Raw genomic sequence first — 25,883 nt, 5'->3', positions numbered from 1 at the left:
GTCGTCTAGAATGCACTGTTATATGTGGTCTAGAATCTACTGCCATAGTTTGCCCAGAATCCACTATTATAGGTGGTCCAGAATCCACTCTTACATGTGGTCCAGAATCCACTGTTATATTTGCTCCAGTAGCCACTGTTATAGGTGATCCAGAATCCCCTGTTATAGGTGGGCCAGAAACCACTCTTCTACGTGGTCTAGAATCCAATGTTAAAGGTGGTCCAGAATCCAATCTTATAGGAGGCCCAGAATCCATTGTTGTAGGTGGTGCAGAATCCACTGCTTTAGGTGGTCCAGAATCCATTCTTTTAGGTGGTCCAGAATCCACTGTTATAGGTGGTCTAGAATGCACTGTTATATTTGGTCTAGAATCTACTGTTATAGTTAGTCCAGAATCCACTGTTATAGTTGATCCAGAATCCAATGTTATAGGTGGTCCAGAATCCACTGTTATAGATGGTCCAGAATTCACTGATATCGGTACTCCAGAATCCACGGCTTTAGCTGGTCCTGAATCCACTGTTATCGATGCTCCAGAATCCACTATTATAGATGGTCTAGAATGCACTGTTATAGGTGGCCCAGAATGCGCTGTTAAAGTCAGTGCAGAATGCACTGTTATAGGTGGTTCAGAATCCACTGTTATAGGTGGTCCAGAATCCACTGCAATAGGTGGTCCAGGATCCACTGTTATAGGTCCAGAATCCATTGTTACAGGTGGTCCAGAATCCACTGTTGTAGTTGGTCCAGAATTCACTGTTATAGGTGGTCCAGAATCCACTGCTTTAGGTGGTCCAGTATCCAATTTTATAGGTGGTCCAGAAACCACTCTCATACGTGGTCTAGAATCCACTGTTGTAGGTGGTCCAGAATCCAATCTTATAGGAAGTCCAGAATCCACTGTTATAGGTGGTCCAGAAACCATTGCTTTAGGTGGTCCAGAATCCACTGTTATAGGTGGTCCAGAATCCACTGTTATATGTGGTCCAGAATCCACTGTTATAAGTGATCCAGAATCCACTGTTATAGGTGGTCCAGAATCTACTGTTATAGATGGTCCAGAATCCAATCTTATAGGAAGTACAGAATCCACTGTCATAGGTGGTCCAGAATCCACTGCTTTAGGTGGTCCAGAATCCAATCTTATACATGGTCGAGAATCCACTGTTATAGGTCATCTAGAATGCACTGTTATATGTGGTCTAGAATCTACTGTCTTAGTTTGTACAGAATCCACTGTTACATGTGGTCCAGAATCCACTGTTATATTTGCTCCAGTAGCCACTGTAATAGGTGATCCAGAATCCCCTGTTATAGGTGGTCCAGAAACCACTCTTATGCGTGGTCTAGAATCCACTGTTAAAGCAGTTCCAGAATCCAATCTTTAAGGAGGCCCACAATCCATTGTTGTAGGTGGTGCAGAATCCACTGCTTTAGGAGGTCCAGAATCCATTCTTACAGGTGGTCCAGAATCCACTGTTATAGGTGGTCTAGAATGCACTGTTATATTTGGTCTAGAATCTACTGTTATAGTTGGTCTAGAATCCACTGTTATATGTGGTCCAGAATCCACTGTTATATGTGGTCCAGATTCCATTGTTATAGGTGGTCTAGAATCCACTGTTATAGCTGGTCTAGAATCCACTGTTATAGGTAGTCCAGAATCCAACGTTATTGGTTGTCAGGAATCCACTGTTATAGGTGGTCTAGAATCCATAATTATAGGTAGTCCAGAATCCAATCTGATAGGTAGCCCAGAATCCAATGTTATAGTTGGTCCAGAATCCAATGTTATAGGTGGTCCAGAATCCACTGTTATAGGTGGTCCAGAATCCACTGTTATAGATGGTCCAGAATCCACTGTTATCGGTACTCCAGAATCCACGGCTTTAGCTGGTCCTGAATCCACTGTTATCGATGCTCCAGAATCCACTATTATAGATGGTCCAGAATGCACTGTTATAGGTGGTCCAGAATCCACTGTTATAGGTGGTCCAGAATCCACTGTTATAGGTCCAGAATCCATTGTTACAGGTGGTCCAGAATCCACTGTTGTAGTTGGTCCAGAATTCACTGTTATAGGTGGTCCAGAATCCACTTTTATAGGTGGTGCAGAATCCACTGTTATAGGTGGTCCAGAATCCAATCTTATAGGAAGTCCAGAATCCACTGTTATAGGTGGTCCAGAATCCATTGCTTTAGGTGGTCCAGTATCCAATCTTATAAGTGGTCCAGAATCCATTGTTAGAGGTGGTCTAGAATGCACTGTTATATGTTGTCTAGAATCTACTCTTAAAGGTGTTCCAGAATCCACTCTTATCGGTGGTCCAGAATCCACTGTTATATGTGGTCCAGAATCCACTGTTATAACTGGTCCAGAATCCACTCTTATAGGTGGTCCAGAATCTACTGTTATAGGTGGTCCAAAAACCAATCTTATAGGAAGTCCAGAATCCACTGTCATAGGTGGTCCAGATTCCACTGCTTTAGGTGGTCCAGAATCCAATCTTATACGTGGTCTAGAATCCACTGTTATAGGTCGTCTAGAATGCACTGTTATATGTGGTCTAGAATCTACTGCCATAGTTTGTCCAGAATCCACTATTATAGGTGGTCCAGAATCCACTGTTACATGTGGTCCAGAATCCACTGTTATATTTGCTCCAGTAGCCACTGTTATAGGTGATCCAGAACCCCCTGTTATAGGTGGTCCAGAAACCACTCTTATACGTGGTCTAGAATCCACTGTTAAAGGTGGTCCAGAATCCAATCTTATATGAGGCCCAGAATCCATTGTTGTAGGTGGTGCAGGATCCACTGTTATAGGTGGTCCAGAATCCACTGTTATAGATGGTCCAGAATCCACTGTTATCGGTACTCCAGAATCCACGGCTTTAGCTGGTCCTGAATCCACTGTTATCGATGCTCCAGAATCCAATATTATAGATGGTCCAGAATGCACTGTTATAGGTGGTCCAGAATCCACTGTTATAGGTGGTCCAGAATCCACTGTTATAGGTCCAGAATCCATTGTTACAGGTGGTCCAGAATCCACTGTTGTAGTTGGTCCAGAATTCACTGTTATAGGTGGTCCAGAATCCACTTTTATAGGTGGTCCAGAATCCACTGTTATAGGTGGTCCAGAATCCAATCTTATAGGAAGTCCAGAATCCACTGTTATAGGTGGTCCAGAATCCATTGCTTTAGGTGGTCCAGTATCCAATCTTATAAGTGGTCCAGAATCCATTGTTAGAGGTGGTCTAGAATGCACTGTTATATGTGGTCTAGAATCTACTCTTATAGGTGTTCCAGAATCCACTCTTATAGGTGGTCCAGAATCCACTGTTATATGTGGTCCAGAATCCACTGTTATAAGTGGTCCAGAATCCACTCTTATAGGTGGTCCAGAATCTACTGTTATAGGTGGTCCAAAAACCAATCTTATAGGAAGTCCAGAATCCACTGTCATAGGTGGTCCAGAATCCACTGCTTTAGGTGGTCCAGAATCCAATCTTATACGTGGTCTAGAATCCACTGTTATAGGTCGTCTAGAATGCACTGTTATATGTGGTCTAGAATCTACTGCCATAGTTTGTCCAGAATCCACTATTATAGGTGGTCCAGAGTCCACTGTTACATGTGGTCCAGAATCCACTGTTATATTTGCTCCAGTAGCCACTGTTATAGGTGATCCAGAATCCCCTGTTATAGGTGGTCCAGAAACCACTCTTATACGTGGTCTAGAATCCACTGTTAAAGGTGGTCCAGAATCCAATCTTATAGGAGGCCCAGAATCCATTGTTGTAGGTGGTGCAGGATCCACTGTTATAGGTGGTCTAGAATCAACTGTTATGGCTGGTCTAGAATCCTCTGTTATGGGTGGTCTAGAATCCACTGTTATAGGTGGTCCAGAATCCACTGTTATATGTGGTCCAGAATCCACTGTTATAAGTGGTCCAGAATCCACTGTTATAGGTGATCCAGAATCCCCTGTTACAGGTGGTCCAGAAACCACTCTGATACATGGTCTAGAATCCACTGTTAAAGGTGGTCCAGAATCCAATCTTATAGGAGGCCCAGAATCCATTGTTGTAGGTGGTGCAGAATCCACTGTTATAGGTGGTCTAGAATGCATTGTTATATTTGGTCTAGAATCTACTGTTATAGTTGGTCCAGAATCCACTGTTATAGGTGGCCCAGAATCCATTGTTATAGGTAGTCCAGAATCCAATCTGATAGGTAGCCCAGAATCCAATGTTATAGGTGGCCCAGAATCCAGTGTTATAGGTGGTCTAGAATCCATTGTTATAGGTAGTCCAGAATCCAATCTGATAGGTAGCCCAGAATCCAATGTTATAGTTGGTCCAGAATCCAATGTTATTGGTGGTCCAGAATCCACTGTTATAGGTGGTCCAGAATCCACTGTTATAGATGGTCCAGAATCCACTGTAATCGGTACTCCAGAATCCACGGCTTTAGCTGGTCCTGAATCCACTGTTATCGATGCTCCAGAATCCACTATTAGAGATGGTCCAGAATGCACTGTTATAGGTGGTCCAGAATGCACTGTTATAGGTGGTCCAGAATCCACTGTTATAGGTGGTCCAGGATCCACTGTTATAGGTCCAGAATCCATTGTTACAGGTGGTCCAGAATCCACTGTTGCAGTTGGTCCAGAATTCACTGTTATAGGTGGTCCAGAATCCACTGTTATAGGTGGTCCAGAATCCACTGTTATAGGTGGTCCAGAATCCACTCTTATACGTGGTCTAGAATCCACTGTTATAGGTGGTCCAGTATCCAATCTTATAGGTGGTCCAGAATCCACTGTAATAGGTGGTCCAGGATCCACTGTTATAGTTCCAGAATCCATTGTTACAGGTGGTCCAGAATCCACTGTTGTAGTTGGTCCAGAATTCACTGTTATAGGTGGTCCAGAGTCCACTGTTATAGGTGGTCCAGAATCCACTGTTATAGGTGGTCCAGAATCCACTCTTATATGTGGTCTAGAATCCACTGTTATAGGTGGTCCAGTATCCAATCTTACAGGTGGTCCAGAATCCATTGTTATAGGTGGTCTAGAGTGCACTGTTATATGTGGTCCAGAATCCACTTTTATAAGTGGTGCAGAATCCACTGTTATAGGTGGTCCAGAATCTACTGTTATAGGTGGTCCAGAAACCAATCTTATAGGAAGTCCAGAATCCACTGTCATAGGTGGTCCAGAATCCACTGCTTTAGGTGGTCCAGAATCCAATCTTATACGTGGTCTAGAATCCACTGTTATAGGTCGTCTAGAATGCACTGTTATATGTGGTCTAGAATCTACTGCCATAGTTTGTCCAGAATCCACTATTATAGGTGGTCCAGAATCCACTGTTACATGTGGTCCAGAATCCACTGTTATATTTGCTCCAGTAGCCACTGTTATAGGTGATCCAGAATCCCCTGTTATAGGTGGTCCAGAAACCACTCTTATACGTGGTCTAGAATCCACTGTTAAAGGTGGTCCAGAATCCAATCTTATAGGAGGCCCAGAATCCATTGTTGTATGTGGTGCAGGATCCACTGTTATAGGTGGTCTAGAATCAACTGTTATGGTTGGTCTAGAATCCTCTGTTATGGGTGGTCTAGAATCCACTGTTATAGGTGGTCCAGAATCCACTGTTATAGGTGGTCCAGAATCCACTGTTATAGGTGGTCCAGAATCAACTGTTGTGGTTGGTCTAGAATCCACTGTTATCGGTAGTCCAGAATCCAATCTGATAGTTAGCCCAGAATCCACTGTTATAGGTGGTCCAGAATCCACTGTTATAGGTGGCCCAGAATCCACTGTTATACGTCGTCCTGTATCCACTGTTATAGGTGGTCCAGTATCCACTGTTGTAGTTCGTCCAGAATCCACTGTTATAGGTGGTCTAGAATGTGCTTAATAGTTAAATGTTAGTTGGCTCTGAATAAGCCCTTCTGAAACAAAGCTGGCAGTTGAAAGAGGTAGGAGAGGGAGAGGTGGCCAATACGAGGACCTCTCATTTCTTTCAGGGATTCCTCCTGCCTCAACAGTCCCTTTACTGCCTCGTTTGTGCCAGTCTTGCTCTTCATCCGTGGTATGGAGGTGCTAAGGAAGGGAAATCGGACGGAGTGTCAATCTTCGCAACTTCACTGCCATTTACATGAGCAGGCAAATGGTGGGTGATTGACATAGATGGAAGTGGGTGGGTGGGGGTCAGAGTAGTAAATGTCAGTGGCTTATTTTAGGGGCAGGGTTGTGGAAGTAGACCTCCATGCCCCATTTTCCTCCAAGCCCTTTTGATTGTCCGAGAACGGGGTCGATTTGCAAAGGAAAATCCAGGCTTGGATACCGGAAATGAAAGTGTTCTATTCCCCAGCACTTACATTACTCATCTTGACAAGAACAAAATTCACACAGCAGAAAAAGGACTCAAAAAAATGCTGATGATTGATACTACGCAAAACATAAACCAGTCTCTCTCAGATACTGACTGACCGTTTGCACATTTCCAGCATTTTCTGTTTTTATTTAAGTAGATATAATACAGTAATATAAATATAACAAGGCCATTAAATACTCAAAGAGTTAATAATTTCTGCTAAATAATTATTGGACAAAATATCATTAACACAAATTTAAATGAAGAAATTCTGTAAATACCTCAACGACTGATAAAAGAGCCGTACCCTGATGACTTATCCTTGCTATCTGATCAGACTTAAGAGTTCTAAGAGGCATCTCCTATGTTGTTTAAAGATAGGTCATCTTTTATCTACTGAAGGGTAAGCAGCAATTTCAATTTAGACTGGCATGCAAGACCAACTGTTTTAATTATTGTTGCTCCTCTCCCCCAGAAATGATCAATAATCCACTATCAAGGTGCAGTTTCTCATTGTCACTTTCACTCCTATAAAGGCACAGACCATCTATCAATGTATGCAGTAATGACAACTGCTGCAAATCAAAGTAAATCGCATAAACGTCAGAACATCCAGGTACACGCTGGGAAAGGCAAACCAAACACCTGTTAGAATCTTCCAAATCGCTTACTGGCAATCAATTTGTCAATTCTAGGTCAACTACATAAATTCAAATCTGTTTGGCTTTCACCTGTCCCTTTTGGGGATATGTTCTTTGATGTGATTCTTTCATTTACTTCCAAGGTAGATAGAGTGCTCTGTTCACTGATTTTTGGTTTAATCACAAGGAGTAAATACAGAGCAGCTTTTTTTACTGCTGTCTTTGGTTGTGTTCATCAAGGTGAGGATGTCCTCCCCAGTAGTTTGCTCTGGTGATGTCACCAGCATTCACTGTTTAAATATGCATGGCGTGTTCCCAACGGTCTTTCTGCTCTTCAGAGGGAGTCCGTCATGGCCATGGAGGAAATTATTGTGGTGCTGCAGCGAGGCATTTACTGCACCAGTGGAAAATATTATTTAAAATTACAGAACTCAAACATAATTTTTTATTGATCACATTTCTATTTAAACTGATTTATAGAACAGTTACCTGATCATGTTTTGTTCCAGCAGCCGTTTAAAAATGAAAATATTGTAATGGTGGAATTGAGTTGATGGCTGCTGTGCACCAAAGGCTCAATTCTTAATCTCAACACAATTGTCACTGGGACCTTTTCTTCCAGCCAAGCAGGGTTTGCACTAAATGTTAAATTTAACTGACTATTATGTGTTGAATCTTTGCACATTCAATATTATAAATGGCCTATGTATGGCTAGTTAAAACAGTCAACCAGCAACCAGTGGTAATTTTATTAACATGAATGGGCTGTTGAAAAACCCTACATCTTAGCTGTGCCGCTGTGGGAAGCTGTTGAGTGGAGGCTAGGCACTTCCCTATATGGTTGGGGTGGTTGGATAGTCATCTATGGATCTTTTTCACATACCTCTGATCATCAAGTTTCAGAGTGGCATTGGAAAATGCGTGGGAGCAGATTCTGCATCTGCTGACTTTACCATAGGCCGCGATTTTGCCGGCACTCGGAGAGCGGGTTCGGAGGCGGGTCAGCTATTAAATTTGAAATGATTGATGGTGGGTTGGGAACCCGCCGCGGTTCCACCTCTGTGTGAGTTTCCAAACTGTCGGGTCTGCGATTTCAGAACAGACTCGACACCAAGCGACGGGGGAGGGATTTAAGATACTTAACTCCTTGTTAAATGCTATTTTAACATAGAAACATAGAAGATAGGAGCAGGAGTAGGCCATTCATCCAAGTTCAGTACCCTGTCCCTGCTTTCTCCCCATATCCCTTGATCCCTTTAGCCTTAAGAAATATATCCAACTCCTTCTTGAATATATTTAATGAATTGGCCTCTACTGCCTTCTGTGGTAGAGAATTCCATGGGTTCACCACTCTCTGGGTGAAGATATTCCTCCTCATCTCTGTCCTAAATGGCTTACCCCTTATCCTTAGACTGTGACCCCTGGTTCTGGACTCCCTGACCATCGGGAACATCCTACCTGCATCTAGTCTGTCTAGTCCTGTTAGAATTTTTTATAAGTTTCAATGAGATCCCCTCTCATACTTCTAAACTCCAGCGAGCACAAGCCCAATCGTCTCAGTCTCTCCTCATACGTCATTCCTGCCATCCCAGGTATCAGCCTGGTGAATCTTCGCTGCACTCCTTCCATGGCAAGAACATCCTTCCTCAGATAAGGTGACCAAAACTGCACACAATACTCAAGATGTGGTCTCACCAGGGCCCTGTACAACTGCAGCAAGACATCCTTGTACTCAAACCCTCTCGCTACGAAGGCCAACATGCCATTTGCCTTCTTAACCACCTGCTGCACCTGCATGCTTACCTTCAGCGACTGGTGCACAAGGACGCCCAGGTCTCGTTGCACTTCCCCTTCTCCCAATCTATTGCCATTCAGATAATAATCTGCCTTCTTGTTTTTGACACCAAAATGGATAACCTCACATTTATCCACGTTATATTGCATCTGCCATGCATTTGCCCAATCACACAACTTGTCCGAATCATACTGGAGTTTCTCAGCATCCTCCTCACAGCACCAGCCCACCCAGCTTTGTGTTGTCTGCAAAATTGGAGATATTACATCTAGTTCCCTCGTCCAGATCATTAATATATATTGTGAATAGCTGGGGTCCAAGGACCGATCCCTGCGGTACCCCACTAGTCACTGCCTGCCACTCGGAAAAAGAGTCGTTTATTCCAACTCTTTGCTTTCTGTCTACCAACCAGTTCTCTATCCAAGTCAATACCGTGCCCCCAATCCCATGTGCCTTAACTTTACACGCTAATCTCTTATGCAGGACCTTATCAAATGCCTTTTGAAAGTCCAAATACACTACATCCACTGGTTCTCCCTTATCTATTTTACCAGTTACATCGTCAAAAAATTCCAGTAGATTAGTCAAGCAGGATTTACCTGTTGTAAATCCATGTTGACTTTGTCCGATCCGGTCACTGTTTTCCAAGTGCTCTGATATTACATCTTTTATAATGGATTCTAGCATTTTCCCCACTACCGATGTCAGGCTTGCTGGTCTGTAATTCTCTGTTTTCTCTCTACCACCTTTTTTGAACAGTGGGGTAACATTAGCTACCTGCAAATCCATGGGTACTGTTCCAGAGTCTATCGAATTTTGGAAGATGACCAGTAATGCAGCTATTATTTCTAGGGGCACTTCCTTAAGTACCCTAGGATGTAGATTATCAGGCTCTGGGGATTTATCGGCCTTCAATCCCATCAATTTCTCTAACACCATTTCCCTACAAATACTGATTTCTTTCAGTTCCTCCCTTTCATTAGACCCTATGTTCCCCGACATCTCTGGGAGGTTATTTGTGTCCTCCTTTGTGAAGACAGAACCAAAGTATGTATTTAATTGGCTGCCATTTCTTTGTTCCCCATTATAAATTCCACTGATTCTGACTGCAAGGGACCTATGCTTGACTTCACCAATCTTTTTCTCTTCACATATCTATAAAAGCTTTTACAATCAGTTTTTATGTTCCCTGCAAGCTTACTCTCATACTCTATTTTCCCCCTCTTAATTAATTCCTTTGTCCTCTTTTGTTGAATCCTAAATTGCTCCCAATCCTCAGGTTTACTGCTTTTTCTGTGCAATTTATATGACCTCTCCTTGGATCTTATGCTATCCCTAATTTCCCTTGTTAGCCACGGTTAAGTCACCTTTATTGTTTTATTTTTATGCCAAACTGGGATGAACAAATTCTGTAGTTCATCCATGCGATCTTTGAATGTTTGCCATTGCCTCTCCACTGTCAACCCTTTGAGTGACATTCCCCAATCAATCCTACCCAACTCGCGCCTCATACCATCGTAGTTTCCTTTATTTAAATTCAGGACCCTAGTCTCTGAGTCAACTACTTCACTCTCCACCTTAATGAAGAATTCTATCATATTATGATCGCTCCGACCCAAGGGGCCTCGCACAACAAGATTGCTAATTAATCCTTTCTCATTACATAATACCCAGTCTAAGCTGGCCTGATCTCTAGTTGGTTCCTCGACATATTGGTCCAGGAAACCATCCCGTATACACGCCAGGAATTCCTCCTCCACAGTATTGTTACTAATTTGGTTCACCCAATCTATATGTAGATTAAAGTCACACATGATAACTGCTGTGCCCTTATTGCACGCTTCTCTAATTTCCCTTTTAATGCCATCCCCGACCTCCGCATTACTGCTAGGAGGTCTATATACCACTCCCACTAATGTTTTCTGCCCCTTGGTATTTCTCAGTTCTACCCATACAGATTCCACATCATCAGAGCTAATATTCTTCCTTACAATTGTTTTAATCCCCTCTTTTACCAGCAATGCTACCCCACCTCCTTTTCTTTTTTGCCTATCTTTCCTGAATATTGAATACCCCTGGATGTTGAGTTCCCAGCCTTGGCCACCCTGGAGGCATGTTTCCATAATCCCAATCATATCATATTCGTTTACCTCTATTTGTGCAGCTAATTCATCCACCTTATTCCGAATACTCCTCGCAATAAGACACAAAGCTTTCAGGCTTGTTTCTTTAACGCTCTTAGATCTTTTAGAATTATTAGTTACTGTGGCCGTGTTTGATTTAAACCCTTGATTTCTCTGTCTGCCACTTTTGTTTTTCTCCTTCCTGTCTTTTGCTTTTATCCTTGTTTCCCTTTCCTCTGTCTCCCCGCTCAGGTTCCCAACCCCCTGCCATTTTAGTTTAAACCCTCCCCCAGAGCACTAGCAAACACTCCCCCTAGGACATCGGTCTAGGCCCTGCCCAGGTGCAAACCATCCGTTTTGTACTGGTCCCACCTCCCCCAGAACCGGTTCCAATGTCCCAGGAATTTGAATCACTCCCCCTTGCACCATTCCTCTAGCCACGTATTCATCTGAAATATCCCTCTATTTCTACTTTGACTAGCACGTGGCACTGGTAGCAATCCTGAGATTACTACCTTTGAGGTCCTATTTTTTAATTTACCTCCTAACTCCCTGTATTCAGCTTTTAGGACCTCATCCCAGTTTTTACCTATATCGTTGGTACCTATATGCACCACGACAACTGGCTGTTCACCATGCCCTTCCAAAATGTTCTGCAGCCGCTCTGAGACATCCTTGACCCTTGCACCAGGAAGGCAACACACCATCCTGGAGTCTCGTTTGCGGCCGCAGAAACACCTATCTATTCCCCTTACAATAGAATCCCCTATCACTATAGCTCTCCCACTCTTTTTCCTCCTGTCCTGTGCAGCAGAACCACCCCTGTTGCCAGGAAGTTGGCTGCTGCTGCCTTCCCCTGGTAATCCATCCCCCCCATCAATATCCAAAGTGGTATATCTGTTTGAGAGGGGGATGTTCACAGGGGACTCCTGCACTACCTGCCTGCGCCTACTACTCTGCCTGTCGGTCACCCTTTCCCTTTCTGCCTGTGCAACCTTTGCCTGCGGTGTGACCAACTGCTTAAATGTGATATCCACGATGTCCTCAGCATCGCGAATGGTCCAGTATGTATCCAATCGCAGCTCCAGCACTGCAATGCAGTCTGCTAGTAGCTGCAGCTGGATACACTTCCTGCACACTTGGTTGTCAGGGACACAGGAAGTGTCCCTGAGTTCCCACATAGCACAGGAGGAGCATACCATGGGGCCGGGCTGTCCTGCCATGACTTACCCTTTAATTAATTTATATTAAATCAAATCAATACCACCAATTAAATGATATACTCAATGGCCCTTGTTTACCAACTGTCCCCGCTATACCACAGAGACCCGAGAAACTATAAAACACAAAATTTAAGCTTGTAAAAAAGGAGAAAGAGATAAATACTCACCAACCAATCACCTACCTGCTTTCTGGTGATGTCACAGTTCGATTACTTTTTACTTCTCTCTCCCGCTCTCAGAGCTGAGATTGAATAGCCTACCTGGTCCTCTGCCGCATCAGCGTCGCGTTTAAATACTGCCGCCACTGCCACTTCCCACACAGGTCCGCACTGCTGCTGCTCCAGAGTCCTCTGTCGCCTCGGGATCGTGTTTAAATATTGCCGCCGCCGCCGCTTCCCACACAGGTCCGTACTGCTGCCACCCCGGGGCCTACCTGCTCCTCTGCCGCCTCGGGATCGCGTTTAAATATTGCCGCCGCCGCCGCTTCCCACACAGGTCCGTACTGCTGCCACTCCGGGGCCTACCTGCTCCTCTGCCGCCTCGGGGTCGCGTTCAAATACTGCCGCTGCCGCCGCTTCCCACACAGGTCCGCACTGCTGCACCATGAGGACCCGTCTCTGTACTGACAGGCCTCATAATGGGGACGTCCATGAACCTCTGGTTCCTCTCCAGGATAGATGCCTATCTTTCCTCCATAGCTGACCATCTATTTAGAAGTGTTACCATGTTGTTCTGAGTCTGGCGATTTATGTCCTCCATGGAGGTTGCCACCCTTTCCATCGTGGTACCTACCATGGAAAGGATGGCAATGCCACAACATTGCTCATATTTGAGATGGACTCCTCCATTCTCTGCACACTCGCAGTCACGGTGGTTGCAAACCCAGTCAGAGCCTTCTGCACTTATTCCTGAAGCTCCAGCACCACTCTCTTTCTGGATGGTCTCCGAGGCTCAGCATCTACATGCAGCTGAGCAGAGCTAGGAACGTCCTGCAGCCTCCGATGAGGACTCTCCACTGCTGTCCCTGTCTCCACCATCTGCTCTTGCTCACTCATGAGTTGCGATACACCAGGTGACAACACTACTCTATCTTGCATATGACCCACCGAGGTGTGTGTCTCTGCGCTGGTGCAGAGTGCCCTCATTTCTGCTGACACAGCTCCCTCAGAGGATCCTCTGAGGAGTCCTCTGGCTCTTCCTCCTGGGCAGTAGGGAGGGGGCTCTTGATGGTCCTGTGAGAGAGTAAAGACATGAGTTAGACATTTGATATATAGATTGCAGACACATCCCATTGTGAACACGATGAGTGATGTAAGAAAAAGGAGTCTCACACATTAAGTAACTTTAAAGTAAGCTTTAAACAACTTATAATCACACTACATACAGGAGAGGTCTTCACCATGCCTCTGGTAGATGCCCCTTACAATACTGAGTAGTTCAGTATTTATACCAGTCCAACAGGAAGTGATGTATGACAGGAAGTGATGTATGTACAAAGTTCACAGTTCATAGTTTCACAGTTCACAGTTCACAGGAAGTGACACATAACTTCCCGGAAGTTATCATTATTATCACATTCTTCCCTCCTGCAGGATTAGAAGGCTGTGGTCTTCCTTTTGTTCCGCAGCCGCCGAACGAGGAAGAGTCGCACCCGTTTGGGTTCCCGTCGTAGAGGGTCGCTGGTCCGCTTACATGCGGTTGGCCATTGGTCAGAGTCTGTGTGGCCTGGATTACCCTGTGAAGGGTCGGGGGGGTCATGGCTTCGCGTACGAGCCCCAATAGGTTCAAAGTCGGTCTGCCTCTGTTCAGAGGGAGGTGCAGAGCTGGTCTGTGGCAGATTAGTACTTTCGTGCGCGGTACTGGGAGGATCGCAACTTTGAGTACGTGGTTCTACCGGCACCAAGCTAGTTGGTGTCCGATCAGGATCCTGGAGAGGGGTACCCGATAGGTTCCAAGAGTTTCCTGGTGAAATACCATCACCTGATGTCCCACTAGGTCCTGGTGGGCAGGGAGCCAGATCCCGTAATGATATGGTAGATTCTCGGCCGTCGGGATATCGTATGTTTGCATAGGTGGGGTTGGCATCGGTTAGTTCGACCTCGTCTACGAGGGGGTCATTTTTAGACGTCCGAACATAGCTTCGGAGTAGAACAGGTCCAGGAGTAGTTAGCCATGATGGGAGTGATGTCCCATGAGATGAGCGATGCTGGAATCCAAAGAACCGATCATGAGGTGTAGTATTTGTGGCTGTAGAAAGAAGGGACCATATAGAGTGCAATGCATCCAGAAGCACTGCTTCCCATTGCTGGTCTAGTAGGCCCCGAGATCTTAAAGCAAGACGTATGGAATTCCAGATGATACCGTTATACCTCTCTACCTGCCCATTTCCGATGGGATGGTATGGTGTTGTTTTGCTTGTAGCAACTCCCCGTTCTGAGAGGTAGTCCTTGAGTTCCTTTGACATAAAGGATGGACCCCGATCTGAGTGAATATAAGCCGGCATGCCACAGAGAGAAAATACCTGCTCAAGGCAGCAGATTACTGTGGATGCCAGCATATTGGAGCAGGGGAAGGCAAACGGAAAACGTGAATATTCATCAATCATGGTGAGCAAATAGGTGTTCCGAGTGGAAGAGCGCACTGGGCCCTTAAAATCGATGCTAAGTCGTTGCATCGGTTGGGTTGCGTGTATGAGCATACCACCTGAGGGGCGGAAGAACTGAGGTTTTAATTCCGCACAAAGCCGGCATTCTGAGCATATTTTCTTTACATCTCCAGTAGAAAAAGGGAGATTCCGTGATCGTACGAAATGTAGCATGCGCGTAATGCCAGGATGACACAATCCATTATGGACATCTATGAGAGTAGAGGACGACATAGCAGAGCAGAATGCCCGTGTGAGGGTGTCCGGGGCCACATTCTCCTTGCCAGGTCGATAGTGAATGGTATAACCAAAAGAGGCCAGTTCCATCCTCCAAAGTTGTATTTTATTATTCTTAATTTTGGTTCGTTTTCGATTATCGAGCATGAAGGCGACTGATCGCTGGTCCGTGATTAATGTAAAGTGCTGGCGAGCTAGAAAATGGTTCCACTTCCGTACTGCCTCTATGATGGCTGTGGCTTCCTTCTCAACTGGAGGATAATGTAGCTCGGCACCTTGTAAGGTTCTGGACATAAATGCTACAGGACGACCTTCCTGATTTAGAGTAGCCGAGATCGCCACCTCCAAGGCATCACATTCAACTATGAAAGGGAGATTCTCATCGATGGAGTGAAGAGCCGCTTTCTCCAACTGTTGTTTGAGAAGGATAAAGGCTGCAACAGCCGCTGTTCCCAATGGAAATGATCTAGCATGCAGCAAGGGTTGGATTTTGTCCGAAAAATTAGGAATCCATTTAGCGTAGTATGCAAACAGACCGAGAGCCCGACGTAAAGAAGCCGGATTCTTAGGTGATGGGAGTTCTTGGAGCGGGCGAAGTCTTTCTGGGTCTGGCTTAATGATACCATTGCCTGCGCAGTAGCCGAGGATGTTGATGGTCGGTTGCGACTCAACAGATTTAGATTCATTCAGGGTTAAGTTACGGCGATGGAGGGCATCCCGAAATTTTTGGAGGTTGGCGTCGTGTTCCTGTTGATCGTGACCTGCAATAGTAATGTTATCAAGATAGGGAAAAGTGTCCCTTAGGTTTTCTTGTTTAACCAAGCCATCCATTGCCCGTTGGAAGACAGCCACTCCATTAGTAACCCCGAATGGGAGGCAACGGAATTGGTACAGCCGTCCATTAGCCTCAAAGGCCGTATACTGCTTATCTGAGACCTTCAAGGGTACTTGATGATAGGCACTTTTTAAATCGTAAGTTGAGAACACTTTGTATTCGGCCAGTTTATTAACCATATCATCAATGCGTGGCAATGGGTAGGCGTCCAAGTCGGTATATTGATTGATGGTTTGCGAATAATCAATGCATAGTCGTTGTTTGTGAGGTTTTAGAGGGTTCTTGACAATGACGACTTGAGCCCGCCAGGGCGACGAACATGGTTCAATGATATCCTCAGCTAGAAGTCGAGAGATTTCAGCCTCAATAAAAGATTGGTCTTCCTGATTAAAGCGCCGCAATTTCGTTATTATTGGTTTGCATTGAGGCGGAATACTGGCAAATAATGAGGGTTCATCAAGTGAAGCTGCTGACAATGCACAAAACGGTAATTTAGACGGTATATTAGAAATAGTAAGTCCAGGTTTGGATCCGCCGAACTCAATGGTGAGTTTCTTATGCTGTTTTTGGAAATCCAGCCCTAAGAGGAGATCACTACATAAGTCCTTGAGCACCGAAAGTCGGGTGGAGGGATACAGGCGACCATTAAGTGTCATATCAACAACACAAAAGCCGGAGGTTCTGGTATCGAGTGATGACTGAGCCATCGCAATTGCCTGGTCCGATGGGAAGACATGTAGTTTCAATTTCGCAACAATCTGTTCTTTAATGAAACTATCAGTACTTCCTGAGTCAATTAAGGCATCTAAGGTATGCCCTTTAATTGAAACTTTTGTAGCTGCATGAAACAGGTTCTGTGGGCAAGCAGCTGTAATTGGTGTGGTTGCACAGAGAGTGGCTGAAACTCTCGGTGTGCTTCTTCGGGAGAGAGCTCGGGGGGATGATTGATAGGTCCTAGCTGGAGCATCTCGATAGGCCCTAATTGGGGCAGTTCGGTAGGCCTTAGCTGGATAGGCCCTCGTAGAGGCTTTTGATTGGCAAACTTTAGCAAAATGTCCTTTTTTTTGGCAATAACTGCAGATTGCATTGCGAGCAGGGCAGAATTTCCTAGGGTGAAAAGCATCTCCACAAAAGAAGCATTCCTTCCTAGATTGCCAAGAGGCTGCTAAAGTGGGGTCATCCTCCTCTTCTTCATCAGAATTATCAGAATTAGATTCCTCCATGATAGGGTTCACCTGAGACCACTTGAATTGTCTGGTTGCAGTTACAGCAGCAGATCGAGATCTGGGCAGCTGATAGAGGTCTGCATTTTTCTTTGCCAAATCCAGAGAACAAGCTAGGTCAAAAGCTTTTTGTAGCTCAAGTGTTTTACTTTCTAGTAGACGCTGGCGTATAAATGGAGAGGCAATCCCGCAGATGAAAGCATCACGAATCATTTCTTCGCGGTACAGCTCAGCTGAGGCTGCCTGAAAGTTACAATCCATGCTGAGCCTGCGAAGTTCTTGAAGGAATTCGTTAATCGATTCCCCTGGCCCTTGTCGGGCTGTGGCCAGTAGATGTCTAGCATAGACCTCATTTGGAGTCTTGGCATACAGTTTCTTAAGTGCCCAAATCACCTCATCGTAATTATCCCATTCATCAACATATTCAAACACTGTTGGGGTCACATAGTTGATAAGCATCCTCAGTTTAGTAGGAGCAGTCGCTTTACATTCATCAAGGAAATTCTCAAAAGTACGGTACCAATGCTTCCATACCTTGCCAGCTGCTGGTGTGTTTGGGTCCAAGTCCAGACGAGTAGGTTTAAGGAGGTTTTCCATGATGGGTGGTTCCCTGGATCCTTAATTCCGAGTTTGTCCAAAGGTCTAGTATTTGTGAGTGTAAATACTAAGTTGTTTAAATTGATGTAAGAAAAAGGAGTCTCACACATTAAGTAACTTTAAAGTAAGCTTTAAACAACTTATAATCACATTACATACAGGAGAGGTCTTCACCATGCCTCTGGTAGAAGCCCCTTACAATACTGAGTAGTTCAGTATTTATACCAGTCCAACAGGAAGTGATGTATGACAGGAAGTGATGTATGTACAAAGTTCACAGTTCATAGTTTCACAGTTCACAGTTCACAGGAAGTGACACATAACTTCCCGGAAGTTATCATTATTATCACAATGAGCATTCAATTTTTGTTGACATCCTATCCCATATGTGTCACTCATGAAAGCCAATTAGGATGGAGGGAAAATTATTCTGTCACCAGGTTATTCTACTGAGCCCCTCTCTCCATCCCCCACTTCGAGCTGTTCAACTGTTCCTGCAATGTCGAGAGCGGCCTCCTCAGCGTGGGTGAGCTATGAGAATGATGGTGGTCCTCCTCCTGTTCTCTCCCTCTTATTGTGGGCTCTCTTTTCCTGATTTGTTTACCAATTTATCGTAATCCACATCTGCCTGATATATAAAGAAAGAACTTGCATCTTATCACGTCAATAAATGTTGAAGTGCAGTCACTGTTGTCATGTACTTCAATTCAACAGTAATTCACACATAACAACGGTCCCAAAAGCAGAAAATGAGATGGATCACCATTTATTTTGATGGCATTGATTGAGAGAAGAATTCTGACCAGGGAAATAGAACTTCATACTCTTCTTCAAACAGAGCCATGGGATCTTTTGCATTCACCTGATTAGGTCTAATAACTCATTCAAAAGGCAGCACCTTTTACAGTAGAACACTCCCTCAGTAATACACTGAAGTGCCATCCTAGATTATATGCTCAAGGCTAGTGGGGCTTCAACTCACGACCTTCCAAATCAAAAGTGAAAGTATTACCAATTGAGGCAAGCAGATTCAGGGAGCCTTTAAAAAGCTTAAACTCTGCAGCACAATAGTGCTCTTTTCCTCCTTATCTTCTTTTTCAAACATTTGTAATTTTCAGAGATATGTGAATTCACCTGAATATTAATGTTGGTGTTAATAGTCAAAGGGGAAAATGAGGGACTGGCTGAGATGTCATTTTCATTAAGTGGGACTGTCGAGATACATGAGGAGAATGTGTTGGAGCCACGATTGGAGATAACAATTGTGCTAAGAAACTGGAGGGCAGCAAATATTATACCTGTGTTTTATAAATGGTAAAGGGATAATCAAGAATATTACCTGCTACTTAGGTGCCAGAATCTTAATTGGTCCACTCCACCAGCAGAAGTGTGGCAGAATGGGCCATATGCATACCCAAGTGAGGAGGCCCAGACCCCATACCCAATTGTAGGAATGGGGTCATCTGCGTTCTCAAGGAGGTAAGGGCACATCAGTGGTATCCACCATGATCTGCTGCCAACTCAGTCATGGTATCGCCACGCCGCTCCAATGGAGGCCTTCGGAATTGATTACCTTTACCTGGAAGGATTTTGGATACTTTCCTTGTCAAGAGTTTTGCTGAGGCCTTTAAAGGGTGTACTGGGTTGAATTCCTAGTGAAGCCCAAGAGACTGCCCCAGGCACACTCCTTGACATCATGGGAGCAGGCGGAAGATTCGTCCATGCCTACCCACCCCGCCATCAACTGGAATTTTTTCTAAGGGCGCAAATGGGGCAACATTTCAGAGCAATTGGGTTTGCCTCCATTCTCTGGTTCCCCAACTGAGATACGCACTACATATGCCTTGGCTCAAATCAGCATTCTGTGGCTTTAGTCTTATCTCAGTTTTGGGAAAACTCTGAGGCTTAGATTTTCCTCTATGGTGGAATTTCCACCAGAAGTGCATTGGTGTGAGACTTCCGCTGGTGTGAAGCTGCTCTAATCTGGAGGACGGCCAGTTTAAGGCTGATTAATATATTGACGATGGGCTTCCAGATCTATTGGTAATTCTGTTCTGGGAGCTTGGGGGATGGGGGGAGAAAATATATGTGATTCCTGCCACAGCTTAGGATGGCTAATTCTGTGGTGGATTGTACTAAGCAAGGTAGCCCTTTCATTTTTTTAACTCCCACATCCTTGGCCATGCGGGACACCAGGAGCACAATGAGATTCCTGACGCCGAGTGTTGCTACAATTTAATGATATTAAATGCATGAGATGACATTTTCCCATAATGCCCCTTCAATTTGTATATGCTCATCTAAATATTGACAGCTATATTCAACATCCACTGCCACTTCCAGTAGAAAAGCTTAGAAGTGGCAATAAACATCATGGAGTCAGCAAAAATTGGCCTTGCCTATCTGACACTAAATCATCCCGAAATGGATATAAACATAGAGCAAACTCTAGGCTATAGAATTCATAATACGGATGAAATTAGTGAGCACTTTGAAAGTCAGCATGGATTTGTAAAGAGTAAAAGCAAAAGCTAAATACTGTGGACTGAAATAAAAACAGAAAATGCTGGAAATACTCAGTGGGTCAGGCAGCATCCGTGGAGAGAGAAACAGAGTTAACGGCCCAGAAATTAGGTTCGGGGGCTTGCCGCGCGTGCAAGCCCCCGATGTGCACTTGCCCGGCGCGCCGACAGCTGAAGCCTGGGCCTGCTTGGAATTCCTGTCACTGGCCCGGTACAGCTGTCGGTGCGATGTGCTTGCCTGATCCAGCGGTGTAGTTAGTTCGATGTGCCGGCTGGGATCAGGTGAGCACTGGGCAGCCAATCAGGGGAGGGAAAACTTCATTCATGAGTTTGATAGTAAGAACTGTCAAACTCATGAAAACTACGGGCGCCCAAAACACTACTTAAACTTTAAATAAAATTTTAAACAACATCCCACTAATTAAATGAACTATAAATAAATTTAAAAACTATTTTAAACAATTATTCAAATTAAAAAATTTTTTTTTTTTAAATCGGGTCTAAAAATACACTTACCTTACTATAAAGTCCTTAAAAACAATAAAGCTGTGGAAAAAATGTTATAATTTTAAATAATAGACCACTTACCTTAAAGAATCAAGTCCTTACATCTCCTTTTTGCATTCGTAAAAAGTTGAGGCCCTTACACACGGGCAAACCTGTAAAAAAGAAGGAAGTTCAACGTGTGCGCGCAGAGTCCTGCGCGCATGCGTTGGACCTCTGAACCCCTTGGAGGAAATGCCGGTTTCCCGCACATGCGCTGTGCATGCAAGAAACCGGCACTTCCATCGGGTCCACGCGTGAGTACCCCGTCCTTACTCACGCGTTGGGACCCGAAGTACTGGGCCAACGTTTCAGGTCGATGACCTTTTGTCAGAACTGCAGGTTGTGTTTGACTAATTTAATTGAACTTTTCAAGGAAATCGCAGAGTGTAGAGATAAAGGAATACCTTGGATTTTGTATATATGGATTTTCACAGGCATTTGATGATGACAGCACATGGTATTATAAGGAAAGTAGTTGCCTGGATAGAGGGATGGCTAGGAGACAGCAAGCAGAGAGTCGAGATAAATGAACGTCTTTCAGGTTGGCAGGATGTAGCTAATGATTTGTCTGGGAATCTGTACTGGGACTTCTTCTATTTCCATTTATATAAATAATTTGGACAAAGGCACAAGAGGAGTGATATTAAAGTTTGCTGATGATACAAAATTAGAGGTCTTGGCAATCAGTGAAAAAGAATATTTGGGAGGACATAGATAGGTTAGTGGAATTAGCAGATGGAGCTTGATGAGAGAAATGTGAAGTATTAAATTTTGATAAAAACTGTTAAACGAATGTAAGATTTGCAAAATTTCTGCATTTCCCCGAAGGCTGTTATTAATAAACGGGACCCTGCGTGGACATTTTAAGTCAAAAAGGGTACCCAAGATGGCATCCGTGCCTCGTGGCAGAAAGCCTGTGAGATTTTAAAATGGACTCTGCAACGCAGACAGCTTGTGGATCGAAACCCAAAGCTGCCGTGTCTGTGAAGAGAGACTTTGTATTTTGAAACCAGACAGGACTCTGAATTATGCATCAGACCAAATTGGAGACAAATCTAAATTCAGTTTAGGCCTATAGTTAAGGCCATCAAGCAGTCTACATATATTATCGGAAACAGATTAACAGAGCCATCGAGGCTGGACAGGCCCATTAAGGAACTTTCATGACAATACAAGTCAATTATCAGGCCGGTAGATGTGATTACTGGCCATCTAAAAACAGTTAGTATGGATTGCTACCATTATTTAAAATAGCCCGCCAAGATTAAGACAAAGAACTAACCTGATTTGGCGCACAGATAAGGGTTTTCGAAAAAGGTATAATTGAAGGCCCCCGGGTAGCAATCGCTCTGTGTGTGCTGGTGCTGCTGCTCTCTCTGCTCTTCAGCCCCTTGCCCTCGTGGCTCCCGCTCTTTCCCTGTCCCACGCTTACCCCCTGGCCTTTGCCCGTGCCCTTTTCCCACTCCATCTGGAATTGCCCCGGCACCGGTTCGGGCGGACACGGACAATTCAGGCCAGGCGAGGCGGGACGCGACGAGGGGAGGAGGGAAGACCACCGGACGGAAGGCCACCTGAGGAAGACCAGCTGAAGAAGACCAACTGAGGAGATGAACTGAGGAGAGGCTTCGAATTATCGGGCCTTCAGCCTTGGCCAACATTCGAATATCTGTACACCAACTCAAACTGGCGGCTGTCGGCGAAGAATCATCCCTGCAAGGTAAAGTACCCAAACAGAGACTTTAACTTTGGGATACTCAAACCTGGACAATGGCCTTGCAGCGCCCAGAGACCACGTGATGACGGCAGGCTGCAGAGAGCACCAAGAGTGAACCCTGAACCCAACCGCTGTTTTGAGTCTAACAAACCTTTTGATTGGTGAGCATAAAGTCCTGACCCCTCATAGCTTAATCTAGTTAGGTATAGGGGGTGGGATAAGGATAAGGGGATTGTTAAGATAGTTGTTTTCCCTCGATGTGTGGTGTGTTCCCCATTCCCTGTATATAAGTATATAGTTATTCTTCTTTTGTATTTTCACCTGTAGAAGTGTACACTAGTAATTTTTCCATAAGATTGCATCAAGTTTTCCTCTTCAATAAAATCTTGGTTTTTGTTTACATCCAACCACCTGTCTACTCGAGTCTTCTCTGTACCGTCGCCTTGTACCTAAGCCCGGTGTCTAGAACCCAGGGGCGTGGGAGCAATTCGAACCGCTCACAAAACAGTCAGAGGCATAACTGACTGGGCGTACGTGCCAAACACCACCACCACACGCCACCCCCTACAGGAAGTATAACCTAAATGGCAAGACTGTTAACAGAGTGGAGTAACAGAAAGATATAAGGGTGCAGATATATAGGCCTAGAAATTCGGTATAGCCGCGTTTGGGGCGCTAGTCCTGGCGATGCGCAATGTTTAGCGTTAGGCGCAGTTTAGCGCCACCTAGCGCGATATTGGGTTGCAGAGCCCCTAAAGGTGATTGTGGCGCTAAGTCAGGCGCTGCACGCTACTCTTAAGGCACTAACCCAGCGGCGCAACCCAATTTCGCGGCGGCGGGGCGCAGCGAGGGTGCTGTTAATAATCATTTTTCCTGAGACACACTGACACCGGCCAGCTCTTAAAGGGGCAGGTCAATTGGCATCACCAGACACACTCACTGCCTTGTAGGCCTTCAAAGTGGTGGGAGCCTACCTGTGGCGCACCAGCCTAGCAAGACATGGAAAGGGTGAGGCAGAGGGCGGAACGCCTCACTGATGGGGCATTGGATGCTTTGGTTGGCGCAGTGGAATCAAGGCCAAGGAAGATGGTTGGAATGTGATTTATGTTTTGGACAGTCTCCCGGGTGTGAGAGGAAGTTATCTGTCAGTGTATTAGTTTTGCTTTCTGTTGCCACAGCTTTCTCATGTTTGAAGGAACCACATTTTGTGTAATGAAACACTTTCTTCATTTACAATGTCCATGCCTGCTAGTACATGCATCTTGCCCTTCACAGGCTTGGGGGTATCAGACCGGTTCCATTCCTGTTCTTGGAATGGCAGCAAGCATTCCGTGAGAGGGGCCTAGAAGCTACTTCTGATCAGCCTCTGACGCGCAGCCTGAGAAGAGCTGCTCACGTAGAAGTTCAGGCCAGCAGGCATCTTCTCAGCCACCGACAGAGATGTCCTGCACCTTATCTGAGCTGCAGATCTGGCTGAAGCAGCTGGCACAGCTCAGTCACCACCTCCTTTCTAAATCACAGCCTTCTGACACACTGCTCCTGCATGTTCATGTAGGAAAACTGCTGTCGGAAAACCCTGCCAACGTAAGGTCTGCTGTGGCGACGTCTGCTGGCCCTCCTCCATCTGGCCATGCCCGCCCCCCTCTCCCAGCGTCTCAGTGCCCTTTCCAGATGATTCAGCAGCAGGATGTTCCCCTCCAATGCAGCCCCCATAATAAGTGCCCACAGGAAGGTTCCCCGTTGTCAAGGCTCACCAACAGCAAGGTGATGGTCAGAAGGCTGAAGATCGTCTGCCTGCGCTGGCTCAGTGGTTAAATGGCTCTCAGTGTGCAGCTCAGCAACTCTTTGGAGCTCTCGAGGAAGTTGTGCTCCAAAAATGGCTGCTGCTTTTAAACCACACCAGTCCCCTTTAAATAACGCTCCTCCAGCCCGAGAACGACTTGGTAAGGTCCAGGTAAGCTGTCACTATTAGCGCCAGGCACTACGGAGGGGGGCGCCACTGAATTTCTGGTCCGGGGCGCCCAAAAGTTATTGCACACTCAAATGACGTCATAATCAGCCTGCGCCCATGAGCGGGCGCTAAGATTTAGTGCCGGCGCTAAATGCATGCGCAATATGGGGCGAGGCACTAGGTGCCCTGCGCCCGCCCGGAAATTGGCTAGCGCCCCACTTCTCGGCCTCTTTAGGCGTTAATCAGTGGCGCTAACAACTGAATTTCTCCCCCATAGATTTTTAAAGGTGGGAGCCCAGGTGGAATAAGCCATTGTATATAAGAGCATGAAGGTGAGAGCTGATTTTCAACCAGGTGCTCCAAGAGAGGAGTGATGCTTGCAGGGATTGTAAGTCAGGGAATTGCAGGCCTGCAACCTGTGATCTTTCCATCCAAAAGTGAATAATTCTCAAGTTTGTGCCAGCAGTGAGGAATCTTAGCCACTGCCAGCGTGTAGTTGGAAAACTTAGGCCTAGAAATTCATTGACGCCACTTTTGGGGCGCTAAAGTGGGGCGTCCGCTAAAGTTTGCGGCCGCCGCCAAATCGATGCCACTTCTCCGATATTCATTAGCTTCGCCCTAGGAGTTCGGGCGAGCGCTAAAACTGCTGCTGGACGCCTCTCTTTGGGCGCTAAGCCGGAGGTGGTGATCGATAGCGCCGAGGCCGGGCGCAGCGCGGGTGCGGCCATCTCGTGATTGACAGCAGACACCCTGGCGCCGGCCAGCTCTTAAGGGGGAAGGGTTGACTGTGTCTGCTGCCATGCCCTGGATAGTGGAGCCATCCAGCTAGGCCTGAACACTGCTGCTGGACCCAAATAGCGCCTGAAGACATGGAGAAGGCCCGTGAACGTGCGCAGCGCTTCTCAGAGCGTGATCTGAGTGTGCTGATTGCTGCTGTGGAGAAGAGGTGCCATGTTTTGTACCCGGACAATGGCAAGAAGGCAACGGTCCGCGTCTACAGGAGAGCCTGGAGGCATGTCGCCACCAAGCTGTCAGCCAACAGCGACGTCCCCAGGAGCGGTGCCCAATGACGCAAAAAGTTAAATGACCTCACTCGCATTGTCAGGGTGAGTACCCTTTCCAGTAACCTCCTCATCCTTGCATGTGCACCTCACATTATGGGCAAAGGGACCTGAAAGCTCTAATGGCCAGGCTTCATCCAGCAGCTATGGGACAGGCATGAGCATCAATTGCACATTCTGCACTTAACACACTGGCCAAGCTATTCCACCATGGGAGGCATTGCACACCAGATCATGGCGACACACTGGCCAGGCTATTCCACCATGGGAGGCAGTGCACACCAGATCATGGCGACACACTGGCCAGGCTATTCCACCATGGGAGGCAGTGCACACCAGATCATGGCGACACACTGGCCAGGCTATTCCACCATGGGAG

The sequence above is a fragment of the Somniosus microcephalus genome, chromosome 5 (assembly GCF_052327205.1).
Source record: "Somniosus microcephalus isolate GS21.2 chromosome 5, FLI_Smic_1.0, whole genome shotgun sequence".
NCBI lineage: Eukaryota > Metazoa > Chordata > Chondrichthyes > Squaliformes > Somniosidae > Somniosus > Somniosus microcephalus.
This window is presented reverse-complemented; position numbering follows the sequence as displayed.